The sequence below is a fragment of the Macrobrachium nipponense genome, chromosome 1 (assembly GCF_015104395.2).
Source record: "Macrobrachium nipponense isolate FS-2020 chromosome 1, ASM1510439v2, whole genome shotgun sequence".
NCBI lineage: Eukaryota > Metazoa > Arthropoda > Malacostraca > Decapoda > Palaemonidae > Macrobrachium > Macrobrachium nipponense.
Genome location: NC_087200.1, coordinates 51,353,074 through 51,373,463, shown reverse-complemented (window position 1 = coordinate 51,373,463; position 20,390 = coordinate 51,353,074). Strand labels below are relative to the sequence as shown.

Genomic DNA, 20,390 nt, shown 5'->3' with positions numbered 1-20,390 from the left:
CATTGTTATAATCACCACCTAAACTTGGTGATTGTGGATGCTGTTAAGTCTGTCAAGATTGCAGACCAGTTCTTTGGATTGTTGGAATCCATATATGTGTTTATTCCATCAGCTGTGCTGTATGAGTTGTTCCTGCAAAAACAAAACAAGCTATTTTCGAACAAACAACCCCAAAAGCTTAAAAAATTGAGTGACACTAGATGGGCTTGTCAGTATGCAGCCTGTAAAGTAATACTGCTGAAACTACCAGCTATTTTCCAAACTCTAGAGGAAGTAGCCAATGAGCACTCTGGCAAGCGTGCTACTAATGCAGCTGGACTCTTGAATTCAGTTAACTTCTCATTCATCATAAGCCTTGTTGTGTTTGAAATTCTGCTGCACTGAACCAAACTGCTGTCAGATATGTTGCAATCACCTACACTTGATCTAGTCGCTGCTGCTGACATGGTTGGGACTACATGATGAGCTGGAGCAAGAGAGAGAGGGTTCATATTGGGATATTCTTTGGTCTAAAGCAAGAGACATGGCAAAGGAACTAGACATCCCAGTCAGATTTGCTCATAAATCAGGAAGAAAAAGGACAGCAATCTTCCATTCTTGATGGCTTTGCAACAAGTAATACCCTTGGCCAGGAAGGAACACCTGACTCAAAACAGGACTTTGTGTTGTGAATCATTTCTAACTAGTGCTTGGCCGCTTTCTAGCAGAACTTGACTCTAGATTCAGCACTGGATTCAAGAAGCTCCAAATTTTTCAATGCAGAGATCATTGAACCAATGGCAGTCTAGTATGGAGTTGAACTGTCTGATTTAGCTGTAGAAGTATGCCAAGCCAAAAGGCTCATTCAGCGCAAGGAATCAGAGGGAGTCAAGATCACCACTCTTGTACAACTGTCTTCATTCATGTCACCAGGCAAAGATGCCTTTCCTGACTTGAGTAAACTTCTGACAATAGTCATAGTTCTATCTCTCACATCAGCTGCATGTGAACGAAGTTTTTTATCTATGAGGCTAAAAAATTGTCTGCGCAGCACCATGGATAATTTACGATCTATCGATATGGACAAAATTGTATCAAAGTTTGCCAAGCGACATGGTAATAGAAAGATACTTCTTTACTGAAAAGATGTTTAATAATGTATATGTTTACACTTTAAGCTATATCATTGCATATTGATTCAGTTACATACCATGGGCATATTTTAATTTGCAATACGGAAAAATACATTTAGTTTAATTACAGTTTTGCTATATTCTTAAGTATTTGTTACCTGCACAGTTTGTAATCGTATTTAGATGAGAAGTGATTTGTTTATTTTACTTTATTAGTAGTATTTTTTTTTTTAAATACAACTGACATTATGTGCTGCTGATGATATTATTTTAATCCATTCTAATGGTATTTACCTGAGAAATGATTTTAAATATTTCAAGTTTATTTACAATTTTGCTATATTCTTAATAACATTAGCTTGATTCTTGTTACCTTTACAACACACACACACACACACACATATGAATAACTTGATCACGAAGTATATAAAATGTGATGCTATGTATAGATAAAGGTTTTTTGCCACGAAGGAAAAAATGAAAAAGCGAGATAGCCAAGTACTTTCGGTCCTGTTCGGACCGAAAGTACTTGGCTATCTCGCTTTTTCATTTTTTCCTTCGAGGCAAAAAACCTTCACACACACACACACACACATATATATGTTAAGGCCCCCTTTATTCCCTAAACTACACAAACTGGGAACTCTTACCTGTTGCCAACAGTGCCCTGTCTGTAAGATGTCACGAGGCTTATTAAGACTGCGTAAATATAAAAAATATTATTTATTTCCCAAAGCAATTGGTTATAACAAAGAACAAAATGATTAACCCTCTTACGCCGATTGGACGTATTAAACGTCGAGTCAAAATGTCTCCCGTATGCCGATTGGACGTACCATACGTCGACTCAAAAAAGTTTTTTTTAAAATTCGCGGAAAAATACTTATAGGCCTACCAGCCGAAAACTTTTGAATCAAGCGCCTTGGGGGATGCCGGGAGTTCACGGATCAAGGCCTTGTTTTGTTTTGAAGCGTGACCCAAGTGCGCATGCGCGGAATCCTTCCTTCTCGCTCCAGCCAGCATCATCGTAGCATCATCCGTCAGCGATCTTTTGCCGCAATCGTGTTTGACTGAGCTTGTGCGAGACTTTGAACATTTGTGTTGGTACAGAACGTTCATAGAGATGTCTGACCGTCGTATGACACGCGAAAGGCTCGTTTTACCCGTCGGAAGGGATCGTGTTAGAAGAGTTTTGGACTTGGATGCTGGAGAAGGACCAGCACCCAACCTGACCTCGCTCCTCAACGCCGTTCTGTGCGACCACGTGTCGATGAAAGTGCTTCGAATGTGTCTCATTTGCCGTTAGTAACCCCAAGGAAGCATCGTGCCATCCTTAGGGGCATTCGTACGGATTTGGGAGGGCTCAAACCAAGAGACATTGACGATTATTTATCGGAGCTCGATCGAGAGCATTTGGCAAGTCCTCATTTGATGGCGGTTGGTCATCCAGTGACGAGGACATTACTCCCGATCATAGTGATGACGAGGATTATTTGCCCCCAATGTCCGTTCGAGGGTCACATCCCGAAAGTGAACTAGAATTTAGTAGTTATAGTGCTTATGAGGGGGAATCTGAGGAGGGGAGAGGACGATGATTTAGGATCAAGTTTTGTTGGCGATGATGATGGGGATACAGAAAGCGAAGGCTTGAGTGAGGGAGGGAAGATGATTTAGCATCAAGTTTTGTGGCGATGATGATGGGGATACAGAAAGCGAAGGCTTGAGTGAGGGAGATGGGCCAGTGAGGGGGGTTCGTGTGGGAAATCGTTCCCGCGCTCGTGCAAGCGCGGTCGTGCCGCCCGGCCCCGCGCGCGCAGGGGCACGTAGAAGGTAGGATAGTCGTGCTAGCCTAGGGTCGTCCGAGAGCGACGATGGGTGGACAGAGGACCCACACCACCTACCATGCATCCATTTACGGCAAATCCTGGGCTCACCGCACCTGTTCCCCTGACTGCTCTGGGTTTTGTTCAGCTTTTCCTTACGCGGGAATTGCTGGAGTACCTGGTAGCAGATACGGCGGACTACGCCAGGTATTGCCGTGATGAACTACGCACGACATTATCATATCACTGGCGAGGCTGCAACCTCCCTGACATGGCGCATTTTTTGGGCTCCACGTTTTTTTGGATTGATTCCTGCTGCCGACGTCAGGATGTATTGGAGGCGTAATTTTCTTTTATGTACGCCCTATGTGCCCGGCATTATGCCCTGTGATACTTTCCTGGCGTTGGACAGATATTTCAACGCCTTCAAACCGAAGGGCCATACCCCGGAATAACTCTGATCGCCTCATTTAGTGCGCCCAGTGTTGGAATATATTCGTGAACGCTGTAAACTCTCGTGATTCCTGGAAAGAACCTTTCTTTAGATGAGGGGATGATGCCTTACAAAAAGGGACGTCTAAGCATCAAAGTGTATAACCCCAAGAGCCGAAAAAGGGAAATAGGCGTGAAATTTTTCCTTTTTATTTTAACTTACCGTGGCCAAACACTGGCTACGTCGTGGACTTTTTGGTGTATTCCGGGGTCTTCTCCACGATGCGTGAAACTGTTTTCGGGCTTGTGGATCGTTTCCGTAACCAGGGATACCACCTGTTTATAGATAATTATTATAACTCGGTATCCCTGGCCCAGGAACTGTATGATGCAGGTGTTCACGTCAGTGGTACCCTTCGGTTGGTGCGTGGGGCCCCGAATTCCCTCAAGAGGTACGCTAGCCATCAGCAACATCTGGCAAGAGGAGAGACAGTGGCGGCGGAAGGGAGCTGTCTTCGTCATCTGTTGGAAGGGTGTCCGACTCGTCCCCATGATTACGACGAGCCATGAACCTGTCCAAGAGGAGATCGTGCAGCGGAAGAAGACGCGTCGACAGGGCCGAGTTGTGTATGAGCAGTTTCGTGTAGAGCGCCCTACCGTCATTGGGCACTACAATAGGCACATGGGAGGAGTTGATCTCTTTGATCAACTCATCCAATATTATCCCTTCGCCCAGGAGAACCAGGAGATGGACCCAAAAGCTCCTGAAATACATTCTGCAGTTGGCCCTCCAAAATGCCTACGTACTCTACTGTGGGTACTACGGTCCCGATCTACGGAGGATGAGCCACTTACAGTTCCTCGAGGCAGCCGGGGAAGCCCTCATCAACTTTGATCCCAATGAGTGGCCTTCCATGTCTGGCCCCCTGCCCCGAGCTGTAGATCTACCCATAGAGGAAAGGGCAGACCTTCGGGGTGCCAACTTCGGTCATCCTTCTGCCGCCGCCCCTGCTGCTGACGCCCCTGCTGCCGCCGCCCCTGCTGCCGACGCCCCTGCTGCTGACGCCCCTGCTGCTGACGCCCCTGCTGCCGCCGCCCCTGCTGCCGCCGCCCCTGCTGCCGCCGCCCCTGCTGACGCCGCCCCCTGCTGACGCCCCCACACGCGCCCCTTCTCGTCGGGTAGTGGACCCTCCGTGTCGGCTGATGCCAGGGGATCACACACTGGAGCTCCTAGAAGGGCGCAGGCAGAAACGGTGCCGGGTGTGCCATATGAATGGCAGAAGGAGAGACACCCGGTTCTTCTGTCGCACCTGCAAGATAGCTCTATGCAGGTTCGGGGAGTGTGACCGCAAATACCACAGTACGGTCTTCTATTGGAGTGCGACTCAGCGGCGGTCAAGGGAGGGCGCACGGAACCGCGCCCTATCCCAGCGGCCGTAAGGGCGCTCGTCTCCCTCCTCCACCTGTACCTCGTCATGTCGAGAGGAAAAAAATGCAAGACTCTTCAATGGAGGAGGGAGAAAACAAGAAATAGAACGAAGAGTCAGGATTAGGAGTGAGTATTCTGCATTTGTTTTATATTTATTTTTTATTTATTTTCAAGTTTTTGTATCTCGGTATCTATGCATGAATACGATATTTCATTGTATGCAAAAAGAAAGTGTCACCTGCATTCCTTTTATTTATGTATTCGTACCAGAATCGGAAAATGTAATAAATAAAGAAACACATACATACATATATATATATATAGATATATATATATATAAGATATATATATATATATATATATATATATATATATATAGATATATAATATATATATATATTTATATATATATATTTATATATATATATATATCTTTAATTTTTTTATGTTGGTATTTTTGGGTAAGCAAAATACAATACAGTCTACAATCTTCATTTATTTATCTTCATTTTGTAATAAATTTGAAGTCTCTAGAACAATAGTTGTGATTTATGGTGAATTTTTGATCTTTCTTCCCTCCGCGCGCCGCTTCGCGGCCGAAAATCTCCGAAATGCGTAGATCGTATTATCCTAATATTTGCTCCTTTTCATATTAGCCGTTTTATAGAGTTTTATATATCACAATGTGCGTCAAATTCATGAAAAATACAACAAAAAATAATTAAAGGTTGTAGCTTTTCTCATATCTGAAATATCAGCATATAAATTACGATAATTGGAAAAAAAACTACGTACGGTCAACTTTGATGCAATTGAATGGGTCAAAAAAACGCAATTGTAAGCTAAATCCTTACGGCCTAGTAATATCATTTATTTATATTCATTTTTAAACAAATTTGAAGTCTCTAGAACAATATTGTGATTTATGGTGAATTTTTGAAAAAAAATATCTTTCTTCCCTTCGCGCGCCGCTTCGCGGCCGAAAATCTCCGAAAGGCGTAGATTCGCATTATCCTAATATTTGCTCCTTTTCATATTAGCCGTTTTATACAGTTTCATATATCAAAATGTGCGTAAATTCATGAAAAATACAACAAAAAATAATTAAAGGTTGTAGCTTTTCTCATTTCTGAAATACCTGCATATAAATTACGATAATTGGAAAAAAAACTACGTACGGTCAACTTTGATGCAATGAAAATGGTCGAAAAACGTAATTGTAAGCTAAATCTCTTACGACCTAGTAATATTCATTTATTATTTAATTTTGAAACAAATTTGAAGTCTCTAGAACAATATTGTGATTTATGGTGAATTTCTGAAAAAAATATCTTTCTTCCCTCCGCGCGCCGCTTCGCGGCCGAAAATCTCCGAAATGCGTAGATCGCATTATCCTAATATTTTCTCCTTTTCATATTAGCCGTTTTATAGATTTTCATATATCAAAATGTGCGCAAATTCATGGAAAATACAACAAAAAATAATTAAAGGTTGTAGCTTTTCTCATTTCCGAAATATCTGCATATAAATTACGATAATTGGAAAAAAAAACTACGTACGGTCAAATTTGACGCAATCGAAATGGTCGAAAAACGTAATTGTAAGCTAAATCTCTTACGGTCTAGTAATATTCATTTATTTATCTTCATTTTGAAACAAATTTGAAGTCTCTAGAACAATATTGTGATTTATGGTGAATTTCTGAAAAAAATATCTTTCTTCCCTCCGCGCGCCGCTTCGCGGCCGAAAATCTCCGAAATGCGTAGATCGCATTATCCTAATATTTTCTCCTTTTCATATTAGCCGTTTTATAGAGTTTCATATATCAAAATGTGCGCAAATTCATGAAGAATACATCAAAAAATAATTAAAGGTTGTAGCTTTTCTCATATCTGAAATATCTGCATATAAATTACGATAATTGGAAAAAAAAACTACGTACGGTCAACTTTTGACGCAATGAAAGGGTCGAAAAACGTAATTGTAAGCTAAATCTCTTACGACCTAGTAATATTCATTTATTTATCTTCATTTTGAAATAAATTTGAAATCTCTAGAACAATATTGTGATTTATGGTGAATTTCTGAAAAAAATATCTTTCTTCCCTCCGCGCGCCGTTTCGCGGCCGAAAATCTCTGAAATGCGTAGATCGCATTATCCTAATATTTGCTCCTTTTCATATTAGCCGTTTTATACAGTTTCATATATCAAAATGTGCGTAAATTCATGAAAAATACAACAAAAAAAATAATTAAAGGGTGTAGCTTTCTCATTTCTGAAATATCTGCATATAAAGTACGATAATTGGAAAAAATACTACGTACGGTCAACTTTGACGCAATTGAAATGGTCGAAAAACGTAATTGTAAGCTAAATCTCTTACGGCGTAGTAATATTAATTTGTTTATCTTCATTTTGAAACAAATTTGAAGTCTCTAGAACAATATTGTGATTTATGGTGAATTTCTGAAAAAAATATCTTTCTTCCCTCCGCGCGCCGCTTCGCGGCCGAAAATCTCCGAAATGCGTAGATCGCATTATCCTAATATTTGCTCCTTTTCATATTAGCCGTTTTATACAGTTTCATATATCAAAATGTGCGCAAATTCATGAAGAATACAACAAAATTAATTAAAGGTTGTAGCTGTTTCCATTTCCGAAATATGTGCATATAAAAAAAAATATATATAAAAATTTCGACATTCGGTCAACTTTAACTCGTCCGAAATGGTCAAAATCTGCAATTTTAATCTAAAACTCTTGCAGTATCATAATATTCAATCATTTGTATTAATTTTGAAACAAATTGGAAGTCTCTAGAACAATATTGTGATTTACGGTGAATTTTTGAAAAAAATATTTTTTTTGCGTCTGCGCGTTACGAATTCGTACATCATTTTGTGATAATATTTTTCCGGTGTTGCTTTTATTGTTTTACAATGTATTATATATCAAAATGATTGCAATTTAGTGTAAAATACAACGCAAAAAAAGGTAACTGGTTAGCTTTGACCGTTTTCTGCACAGCGTGATTTGAATACAATTATGTATGAATTTTTTTTTTCGCTACCATATATCGCATTATTTACATATGATAATGATATTATTTTTCATTTCCGATGGTTGCATTCTAAACTTCAGGCAATGACAAAAAAAGGAGCCAAAAATGAACTCTTAATCTTCAAAAGTACGCGCGCTGTAATTTTTTGAAAATATTATTTTTTCCACTTCCGCGCTCACTCCAAACCGGGCCCGGCATACGGAAGACGTTTTGATTTTTAGGGCTTCGGCGTAAGAGGGTTAACAAGTCATAATGGCATAAATACCCAAATCTGCCCATAAAGAAAACCAATAAGATAACATTCTACCTTCCTGACTAAGGTTACACTCTCAAACCCCAAACAAGTCACATTGTCTAGTATTCGTCAGTTATCAGTTAGAGAATCCCATTCCTAATCAACCATGGAATCGGACCCATCTGTAATAAAGATAAATAGTTTTTTTTTTTTTTTATATAGACACCCCACGTCACTCTTTTCAAAGTATTTACGTAAAGAGAATATTTCCACACTTCTCTCTCTTTTCCAAAAGGTAACAGATTTTCTAAGTTTTATAGAACGTGTCTTACCTTTTCGATGGCGTTTTCTCCCGACACTTCGAGCAAACCGCTTGTTCTCTCCTTTGTACAAAGAATGCGTCTTCCACAAGTACCCTGAACCAGTAGGCCTGTAATACGCGTACAAACGAATGCACATGCCTCGCAAACGGGGAACGACCTCTGAGACAAGTTGCTGTTCAGCAAATACCCTTCTCTCCCATGTGAACTTTGCAGTGTACCACCCCTTTGTCTCTAGGCGAGTAGAGCTATGTGACTTTATTATTATATAAAACACTTTAAACATATTATTAGCCATTCCCCCTCTTTCACCTCTTTAGATATATTATATATATTATATATATATATATATATATATATATACATATATATATATATATATATATATATATAGATATATATATATATATATATATATATATATATACATATATATATATATATACACACACACACACACACACATATATATATAGATTATATTATATATATATAAGATATATATATATATCTATATATATATATACATATATATATACACATATACATATATAGTTTTGAACGAAGCTGAGGAAAACTACTTTATTTTTGCTTTTAGTAAGAGTTGAGAATTAATTGAACTCCATAATTTCGAATGCATGTTATTCGTTACTTATGTTATTATTTTTCTTTATTTACATGGATATATACACTTGAGGATAGTATCTTTTACTAATTATATAATTTTTATATAAGTTTTATGCCATTTTCTTTGGGCCCCCCTGTAAAATAGCTTGGCCCCACCTGGGCACCCCCACTGATGGAAAGCTAGCTACGCCACTAGGGCTGAAGCCTGTCCCATAAGGCTGGACTATCAGCCACTTGACATCAGGCATGAACCGGTAAGTCGGTGGCAATATAATTCGCGACAAGTATTTCTGTGACATGTTAAGTCTTGAAAGCTTGCTACAATATAATTCATTTCATTGAACGTAAAGAATAACATTTTGGGTAGGTATGCTATATAGCAATGAACAGAGAAATAAAAGCATTTCATGATAATCTAAAATAATAAAGGACTTTAACTCGTATTAAGACTACATGATACAAATCGAAGAGTATTTTGGACGATTACTTTTTGCGTTCCTCGGGCAGCTGAGTGTGTGCAGGTCTGTGTAGTACCTTTCTTAAGGGATCAAGGGATCAGATGAACTGAGTAATTTTCTCATTAAATGACTGGTTAAAATGTTCTGTTACAATAGAATTTCATCTAATTACAGGAAACCATGAACACCAAAATATAGTTTCTTATTAAATCTAAATTAGTCTTTATTCGTGGTATTTTCAGCACTGAATGACCCCATAGGTCCCAGTGTTTGACCTCTGGTCTACATTCTATATTTAATTCAATTCAAGCGACCCATTTCAAATTTTTCTGCATCGGTATGAAGGCCAGATGATAGTGCCGATAAAACTACATAAAGTTTATAAACAGGATTGATCGAGGCCAGTCATTTCGGATATGCAATTTCTGCGTTCTTGAAAAACCTGCGAACAGTATTTCCATCATTAAATGTACCAGCCAGATGGTCTTGGCATATATATCATTTACTGTACCTACTTCATTGCCTTTTATTGAGTTAACTCTTTTTCTTCAAAATTACGTGCTTGCCATTTCTGTGTATCAGTTTTATAAGATATAGTACATAGTAGGCAACATTCCCAAAATCTAAAGCTTCTATAGTACATAGTAGGCAACATTCCCAAAATCTAAAGCTTCTATAGTACATAGTAGGCAACATTCCCAAAATCTAAAGCTTCTAATTTCATTATCGGCTAAGTCCCACGGACTGATTAATTAGACCAGAATCATTCACCGAGTTGGGGTTATTTCTTTTGCCACAGTCTATGTACATCACTGTTGCCAATTTGGTGTATTTTACGCTAGATCTAGAATATTGACGTTCAATCTGGTGTAAGAAAAATACTCTTAGCGTATAGAGTAAAAACCTAGAGTATAGTAATAATTTCTGGTGTAATTTCTAGTGTAGGATATTATTCTAAATTTACTCCTAACTATTATATAGGTTTTTTATCCTGGAGCAGTTTTTTAAAATTCAAAAATCGCAGTAAAGTTAAAAGCCATAACACTTAATTGGTATACTTGGGAGGGGGCACCCCCGCCAGTAACTGCCAAACAAGATTGCTGTCAGTTGAGCCAGCAGTGGCCAGAGAATATTGGAACAGTAGCTAGAGTTAAGACTCATTTTAGCGTGACTAGACCAAGGAAAAAAAACAAAAATGCTACACTTCAGAAATTTTGCATGACATGTATTGTGATGAAAAGAATAGAGCTTATCTGCTCTTCTTGCATCCTATTTTATCTGAGATCCAAACAGTAAATAAACTGTTCAGAGTCAAACACAGCTGATCAAACAAAATTGCTCAATGACTTGACTTTTCTCATCAAATCAATTTCATCAAAATTGGTGCTACCCGCTTCATGAGTGGATCCCCTGACAGCCAACATAGAGGAATATCTTGACCCTGATCCCTACTTGGGATATCGATTGAAAAAAGATGAGAGATTTGAAGAGTGCCAATGAAATCACTGACGATCAGGAGAGAAACATAAGGTTAAGGTGTAAAAAGGTTTTTGACTGAAATTTGTTTAGCACAACTGAAGCAAAGACTGCCTGATAATATAAGTATATTGAAAAATGCATCACTACTATCAGTGGAAAACAGTTTGAAACCTATTAAAGATTCCAGTGTCGGCTTAATGGAGTGTATGGGTGAACCTGAAAGTGTCATTGAAGCAGCTAAAATCAGTTCAAAAAGATAAATCTAGTAAATTGGAGTGATAAAGATAACAGTCAAATTCTGGGATGAAGTATAAAGATGGGTATGGAGCAAACCCATTCAAAGAAATAAGTGAATTTGCCATGAAGATTCTGGTGCTGTCTCATTCGAATGCGGATGTAGACCGCATCTTCAGTCAACTTAATACAACAAAATCAAAGCTTCGCAACAAAATGGCTACCAAAACTGCTGATGCTATACTTCACATTAAATACGGACTAAAACGGTACGGGAAGTGCTGCAGAGATTACATCTACCCACCTGAAGTTCTAAAAAAGATAAGACATTTGGCATCCTATCAGAAGGGCCAAGTACAAAGTACAGATAATACAAATCAGTCTGCTATACCGTCTTGTTCTTAAGTCTGTGAAGATGCAGTAGATCTGCAAAAAGTGAGAGAGACAGCGATTAGCAGTGAGACGTCAAATTCAATTATTCTAGCAATCCTCTAATTTCATTTGAGAAATTTTTTAAATTGATTTTGAATGATGTTATTAACCCTTAAACGCCGACTGGACGTATTTTACGTCGACATTTTTTGTCTCTCGGGTGCCGACTGGACGTATTTTACGTTGACATACAAAAGTTTTTTTAAAAATTCGCAGAAAAATACTTTTAGGCCTACCAGCCAAAAACTCTTGAATCACGCGCCTTGGGGGATGCTGGGAGTTCACGGATCAAGGTGTTGTTTTGTTTACAATCGTTACACAGGCGCGCAAGCGCGAATTTCTTTCTTGCCGCACTAAAAAGTATCTGTGACACATCTCGGAAATTATTTAGTCACTTTGACATAATTTTTGTACCATTTTAAATTAGCCGTTACATAAAGTATTATATATTAAAATGTGCGCATTTTTATGAAGATACAACAAAAAAATACTCATGATTGTAGCTTTTATCAGTTTTGAGATATTTTCATATAAATAACGATAAATGCCAAAATTTCAACCTTCGGTCAACTTTGACTCTATCGAAATGGTCGAAAAACGCAATTGTATGCTAAAACTCTAATATTTTAGTAATATTCAATCATTTAACTTAATTTTGCAACTAATTGGAAGTCTCTAGCACAATATTTCGATTTATGGTGAATTTATGAAAAAACGTTTTCCTTACGTACGCGCAGTAACTCTAACGAAAAAATCATACATACGATTGTGGTAATGTTTGCACCATTTTAAATTAGCCGTTACATAAAGTTTTATATATGAAAATGTGCGCAATTTCATGCACAATACAACTAAAAACAACCCATGGTTGTAGCTTTTATCAATTTTGAAATATTTTCATATTAAAAATGATAAGTGACAAATTTTCAACCTTCGATCAACTTTGACTCTACCAAAATGGTCAAAAAACGCAATTGTAAGCTAAACCGCTTATATTCTAGTAATATTCAACCATTTACCTTCAGTTTGCAACAAATTGGAAGTCTCTAGCACAATATTTCGATTTATGGTGAATTTATGAAAAAAATAACTTTCTTTACGTCCGCGCGGTAACTCTTCCGAAAAAATCATACGTGCGATTGTGGTAATGTTTGCACCATTTTAAATTAGCCGTTACATAAAGTTTTATATATGAAAATGTGCGCAATTTCATGTAGAATACAACAAAAAATCATTGAAGGTTGTAGCTTTTCTCATTTTTGAAATATTTGCATATAAATCACGATAAATAGAAAAAAACCACGTTCGGTCAACTTGACTCTACCGAACAAATGGTCGAAAAACGCAATGTAAGCTAAAACTCTTACAGTCTTAGTAATATTCAGTCATTTATCTTCATCTTGAAACAAATTCGAAGTCTCTAGCACAATATTTAGATTTATGGTGAATTTTAAAAAAAAATCTTTCCTTCCCTCCGCACGCGGATTCTCCGCCACAAATCTCCGAAATGCGTACGTTCCATTCTCGGAATATTTGCTCCGTTTCATATTAGGCATTTCATAGAGTTTTATATATGAAAATGTGCGAAATTTCATGTAGAATAAAACGAAAAATATTTGAAGGTTGTAGCTTTTCTTATTTCCAAAATAATTGCATATAAAAAAATATATATATAAAAAATTCAACATTCGGTCAACTTTACCTAGTCAGTTATGGTCGAAAACTGCATTTGTAAGCTAATATTCTTACCGTATAGTAATATTCAATCATTTGTCTTCATTTTGAAAGAAAATTGGAAGTCTCTAGGACAATATTTAGATTTATGGTGAATTTTTGAAAAAAAATATCTGTTTACTCCGTCCGCGCGTTACGAATTCATGCATTATTTTGTGATAATATTTTCTCTGTGTTGCTTTTATTGTTTTACGATGTGTTATATACCAAAAGGATCGCAATTTAGTGTAAATTACAACGAAAAACGAAATAACTCGTTACCTTTAACAGTTTCGCGCACAGCGCGATTTGAATACAATTATATATGAAATTTTGTTTTTGCGCTATCATATATCGCATTATTTATATATGATAATGATAATTTTTTTCATTTCTGATGGTTGCATACTAAACTTCAGGCAATGACAAAAAAAGGAGCCAAAAATGAACTCTTAATCTTGAAAACTAAGCGCGCTGTGATTTTTGAAAAAAATATTTTTTCCGATTACGCGCTCACTCTGAAACACCTCCGGCACACGGGAGACATTTTTTTTTTTTACCGCTTCGGCGTTTAAGGGTTAAATGAATAGTTAATTTCTATTTGCATCAGTGATTTTTTTTCTTTACTTAATATGAAAAGTTCAATTTTGGTTTCACATTGATTTACTCACTAGTAATAAATTATTATTATTTTTTTTTTTTTTACATAATTCACACTTTATTTTTGAGAAGTCTCTCAGTATTTTTAAGTTTAATTAAAAGGCAATACAGTATATGATCTTCATTTGAAATAAAATTATCAAAAAATCAATATTTTGTTTTTCATTAGAATTACCAACATTATGAAAGTTTTTCTGGAAAGGAATGGGAACTGGTGTATGATCTAGAGTACCAGGGAAAAATCTAATGTAAGTCTAACGGACATCGACAATAAATCTGGTGTACAAATAGTAAAATGAGTTGGCAGCGCTGCGTTTTATCTCAATACTTAGTCGACACAGCAGCGTCGTCAGACTCGTCACAGTAAGTGGTGAAAGTACCCACTGTTGTGATACTACATTCTCTCTAAAGTAACGTATTTCTAGCTTTGTGAATGTGGGGTAATTGTGATGTATTAAGTTTGATAGCACCGAAGGATACATAGAAGGTAAGGCAGGAAGAGAGGCAAGTGAGTGAGAATGTAGATGTACGATTTTTCTACCCCCGTGAAGTGCTATCTGCTATGTCAATGTGTTTCTGGCGACGACCGACGGGTATCTCGATGTATGTCAGTGTGTGCGTGTGCAGTGCGGTTAGTTTGCATATACCGCGGACGGCAGTTACGGCTCCTATCTAAGTACCCAGTTGATCTTAACCCTGAGGCTAGCGCGCCCAGCGAAACAATACCTCTTGCCAGAACAAACGAGCTTGCTAAGAATATTTCCATAAGCGGACAAGGCGCAAAGCGGCGTCCCGCCACTTTCTTACTGACAGCATTTTTCAAGTTCAACAGCAGAAGGGTGGGTTGCCAAATGTGACTAACTAAAACCCGCCAGACAAGCCTGCAAAACCCGCATTTTCATCCCAGAAACCGCTAGATTTTTCAAATGTCATGAAAATGCATGGAACTTTCATTTTAATAATAAAATCATATGATTTACTCACCTTTTTGACTTCGCAATTGGGCATATATACCAGAGGTCCTTTCGTATCCTTATATATAATTTATTCTTGTAAAGAGAACAAAAATTGATCATCGTCATCCTCAACTAAAGTTGAAATTGCAATGACTGGAGATGTCGATTGTCGAGCTTGAAGAATCTGAATATGATACACTATATGCAGCCATCGTGCCTATTTTTTCTAAGACACTTTTAGGAATGTCATATGTATGGCAGTTTTTCTCCAACCTTTACAGGCCATTCCTAATAGCAAGAACTGAATTCACTGATTTCAGACTCAATCTAGTTCTCAATTTGTTTTTAATAATGTTATGTTGGCTAAATGGTCTCTCAACCTCGGCATTTGAGTGTGGTAATGATAAGATGCCAATTGCTATTTCATGCAATTCCTGAAATGGATTACAATCTGATGCATCTCGGTAGTTTCCTACTTCGATCCAAAACTTTGCTGTAGATTTCTTTTCGTGCCACTGTACTATTGTTAAGTTGCGCCACTGATTTTCAACTTTTTCAATGTTTTGAAAATCACAGCCGAATATCTCTGCAATCTCAGTAATAGGATCTTTGACTTGATTTAAACACTCATGAACAGAAAAGCGAGATATTTTCCGTAATGCCTCAAAGTTATCTGGAAGTCTATTTCTTAATTCGCTGCATAACTTGACCACAAATGATATGCAACGCCGACGAATGTTCTCTTGAACCTCATTTGCAATTTGAGATTCCCTGCAAACGTTTTCAAATTCATATCCCATGTATGCTCCAGGATCTATGTAAGAGGAGATATCAGTCGTTAATGGATTAACTCTGGCTGTGGGGATCGTTACTTTCTTGCTTAATGAAATGATAAGATTCGATAGGTCAAGCAGAAGTTTCACTGGGTCTGTGTTTTCACCTTGAAATGTTTTCATTGTCTGTTGAGTTTCTTGCAAAATGGGACGCATGAACAGGAGGTATAATTTATTAACAGGATCGCTGTACATATCAAACAATGATTCAGCAGTGTAACATTTTTCCGAATACCTTGTAATTTCAAAATGAAGCTTTAGCTCGTCCCATTGAGATAAAATACGTGTTACTGCTGGTTCAATGGAAAGCCATCTCGTATCACTTACTCTTGGTATCTGAAGAGGCTGTTTACCGTCATTAATTGTAGCAAACAGCTGTTTGTACATCAGCTGTCTTTTAGACGAATGCCCAAACCAGTTGTATGTCTCTTTTACAAGAAAATCAAGATTTCTCGGCAGAGTTTCTGCTACGGAATGTGATACAGCTAACTGAATAGAGTGACAAACACCTTATCATGAATAATTTAGGCAGCCCAAATTCCTTTTTCAACAATTCGCATACACCATTATTTAAACCAGTATTAACACTTGCATTGTCAACCCCTACGCCAAGTAGTTTCTTTGGATTAAGATCAACATCTTCGAGAAGTTTCTTGATAGCACATACAATGCTCGCTGCTGTTCCAGATTCAATTTCAACAAGACCTAAGTGTGTTGATATTATTTTCTGCAATTTTTGGCTGAAATACCTAATAATAACTCCAAGTAACTTGACAACACTTATGTCTGTAGATTCGTCAATTATTAAACTGTATTTAGCATCACCAATATCTTCTCGCAAGCACTGGTTAAAATGAGGTCCTAACACATTCACTAGCATTTCTTTACATTTCGTTCTGCGCATTTTTGCATGTGGTGCTTGTTTACTGTCACGGAAAGCCTTCCTGCTAACTTCAACAACATGGTCGGTAGTTAAAAATGCAGTATGTTCTGCAATAAATAAAGCTAATTGTCCTTCAGCCTCGTTAGTTGCATATTCCAGAGAATGATCAATATTTGTGAATTCTATTTTTAACTGTCGTGCACTTGAAAACGGTTGAGCTGCTCTTATATGTTTGTTTAGTAGTGCGAGCATGGCTACATAAGTCAATCAGTTTGGCAGCCATTTCAGTTTTTAAAAAACTGCAATATGCCCTTCTCTTACTTTTTTCCACTGGCTTTAACCAATCCTTCAACAAAGGAACACTTTCCCAGCTTTTCCTGTAAGATTGAGGGTAATTTGGACCCATTTATATGGAAGGAAATACAATTCACAAATGAAAATTAGATAGCACAGAGACCGTTCCACTAGCAACCTATGCTGAAAACAAACTGTTTTTAATTTGATCAAGTGATGCCTCACGCCTTAAGAGATTCACTAAGCAATTCTCCCGAGTTCTAAGTTCAATATACTTCCCAAAGTGTAAACGTAAAGGGTAATCAAAGTTGTTTACTTCTTTTAATGGCACTTCTCACTCGAGGGTCATAGTTTAATTGATTTTGCTCACGAGTTAGTCAGTATTCACGTTAGACACTTGAACAGTTGTTAGAGAGAGAGAGAGAGAGAGAGAGTTGACGGCTAGATTTCTGACGTGCATAACATGCTGGTAAAAAGGTCACGACCTGATAATGGAGCCCATTTATTTTACCCTCCCAGGTTCTGAGTACACTTCTCGCATCCCTCTATATTTTTTTGGGATAAAATTATCTTAAAACCATTTAAATTCTAAAATTTCATGAATTATAATAAGTCCCTAAACAGTCGTAAGAAAATTGCTGTAATATGAATGAACTATTTTGAAATCCCGCCAGATTTCCCGCTAGCCGCAGCAGCGGTTTAAAACCCGCAAATCAAATTTTGATTCCGCCAGAACCAGCGGGATTCCCGCCAGTTTGGCAACGCGGCGCCCGGCCCGGGAGATTATGTATTGAAGCAACACTTGGCTGCCAGACGTATAAGAAATTATAAGCTCCTATGACAATAGAATGGTACCTACTGTTTGACGTTTTTCCAATTCTAACTGTCTTTCAGTTGATATTCGCGATCCACCTGATTCACGCACGAGTTTACGACAATGTCTTTCTTTTGAAAAAGTCGGTGTAAATCGCCGAGACTGAAAAAGGCCAGAAAAAAATTGAAGATAAAAATTTTCGTGTAACTGTGTGGACTCTGCGTGTGAAGGTAAGTATAGTCTACTAAAGACTGATTGACAGGTTTCTGTAAATAACATCTCTAAGGGCCAATGGACTGATTAATTTATTGAGCATTAACTGACATAGATATGAATGAACACTGTTTACACTAAAACAGCATTGACAAAATTTATGAATGAACTCAGTCAAATACTCGCTAATTGGTAACATATCGCCAGAGTATCGATCAGTTACAGAATGAACGTTTGATATAATTATTACATATTACGAAAATACGGAGAAAAATTCGTGAGTGGAAGAATACTGTAGCTAAGCCCTAATTTATCTATTTATTTATATATGGTTCTCGTATACTTACAAGTATGATATGGGACTAGATCTTATGATGACAATGAAAAGAATTCTGTTTTTCTTCATATCTACCGGGTATTAATTTTGTATATATTAGTTTGGATTTTAGAAAAGTTAGATGTGACTGTCAAGATGTTTCATATATGTGTGTCACAGACTATTCAAATATAAAATACCCAGTTTTAGTGAGGGGGTGTTGGCTACATCTGGGCCATAATTGCATGAAATTTTTCTTTCCTTTGAAAATGAATATTAGGCCTCAGTATAGAGGTGACTGCTGTTTCAGTTTTGCAGACCATACTGCAGCTATAAGTTGTTCCAGAATATTCTTTGCTGTGTAGGCTTTAAAAAAAAACACACACACATCTATAAGTTGTTCTAGAATATTCTGCTGTGTAGGCCTTAAAGAAAGAAAGAAAACACACACACACACACACACCTAAAAGTTGTTCCAGAATATTCTTTGCTGTGTAGGCCTTAAAGAAAGAAAAAAAAAAACACACACACACACACACCTAAAAGTTGTTCCAGAATATTTTTTGCTGTGTAGGCCTTAAAGAAAAAGAAAGGAAAAAAAAACACACACACACAATTGACCTTCTTGTTCTTTGTCATTGCAGCAAAGCCTGCAGACTGCCAGTCGGGGAAAAACATCATGATCGGTTTCAAATATTCGACGATGAGCGTAGGCAAGTGGATCCCTCGAATTGCACAAGCGCTTTCAACGATGCCATCTGCCAGGTACTTTTCAAAATGATTTCCCCCCCGTCTTCAGGGTCCAAGTATTACCAATCCGTGCTCAGGTACTCCGTATGTAAAGCCCTGGGCCCCTCCTGCTTTTCTTATCCCTGGGAGCCTTACACCGTGACCTCTCCTCCCACATCTCACAAGAGTCCAAATGCAGGCTTAGATGATATTAGGAAGATATCAAATTCAGCTGTTTTGTGTGTATATATCGCAAGAGTAAGTGTTATTACAATAAATTATAATTGTTAGGGAAGAATGGTCGTCTGACTAAAGCCATTTAGGTAAGCTGACCCCGCCTTGGAGGAATAATAATTATTAAGCGAAGCCAAAAATACCCACGCTTACCTATCAGTGAAACCCCGTTCGACCGTGTGGACGGGGCCTGACAGTTCTCGGATCCAAGGTTAATCTTCACCACTTTATTGGAATTTGGAGTTGGTTCTAATCAGACCGTTGTTTAAAGAGGGTAACCACGATTTTACTTTTCATTATTGATGGCGCCTTCCTGTGCTGCCCATGGGTGTACGCAAGAATTCAACAAGACTTCAAATCCATCTTTTACATTTCATGGTGAGTAGCAATGACTGCCAATTTAAAAAATGCAATGTCAAGTTTAATCAAGTTGAAAAGTATAGGATATTTGATTCATCCCTCAGATGGTGGTGTAGAAGTCTGCCAGGGATGTGTGATATTGTTTAGAAAATCAATAGGTATCTTCAATGAAAACTCGGACATTAGCCTTGGAAGAAAAATTACAAAAAAACTGTATTTGGTGTTATGATATATCACATGGACAAAACCATTTTGTCAGTAATTAGAGAACACATGTTTGACAGAAATATCTTGCTCATCAGAGAAATAGCTGAAAAGGACCTGCAGGTAAAATAGATTCAAATCAATCGTGCATCTCATGCCCATGCAGCTCCGTTCCTTACGACGCTTCTGATTGGCTGTTGATAAGCCAATCACAAGGCTGGAAACTCTCAGTCTGTCTCGAGAGTTCACACAAGTAACATCTGGCCGCTTTCAAACATTATAACTTTCATTGCACCTCAGTTTTACCTGCAGAAATGGAGTGTTCCCAATTTCATCATGAATCATCGTCAAGCCAATGATTTAAGGATTATAATGATATAAGAATTATATATGTACTTCAGTATGCTTAATGCTAAAATATTTAAAGTGAAATAAACATGAAATTCTTAATATATAAAATATATTCTTCCATTCCTTACCTGACATCATGTGTTTCATACAGTTTCGTAGCGTAAATGCCATGGAAGACAATGCTACA

The 20,390-nt window shown here is 37.6% G+C and overlaps 1 protein-coding gene and 1 long non-coding RNA gene across 2 annotated transcripts in view; one reads left to right on the top strand and one right to left on the bottom strand.

Annotated features, from left to right (window-relative positions):
- Positions 1-20,390, bottom strand: part of LOC135218780 (uncharacterized) — a 138,965-nt gene that overhangs the window by 35,822 nt on the left and 82,753 nt on the right. The window lies entirely within an intron of this gene.
- Positions 14,368-20,390, top strand: part of LOC135220168 (uncharacterized) — a 38,254-nt gene continuing 32,231 nt past the window's right edge. Inside the window, exons 1-2 of the long non-coding RNA XR_010315592.1 lie at positions 14,368-14,503; positions 18,970-19,090. This is a non-coding gene — a long non-coding RNA (uncharacterized LOC135220168). The remainder of the gene's footprint in view (positions 14,504-18,969; positions 19,091-20,390) is intronic.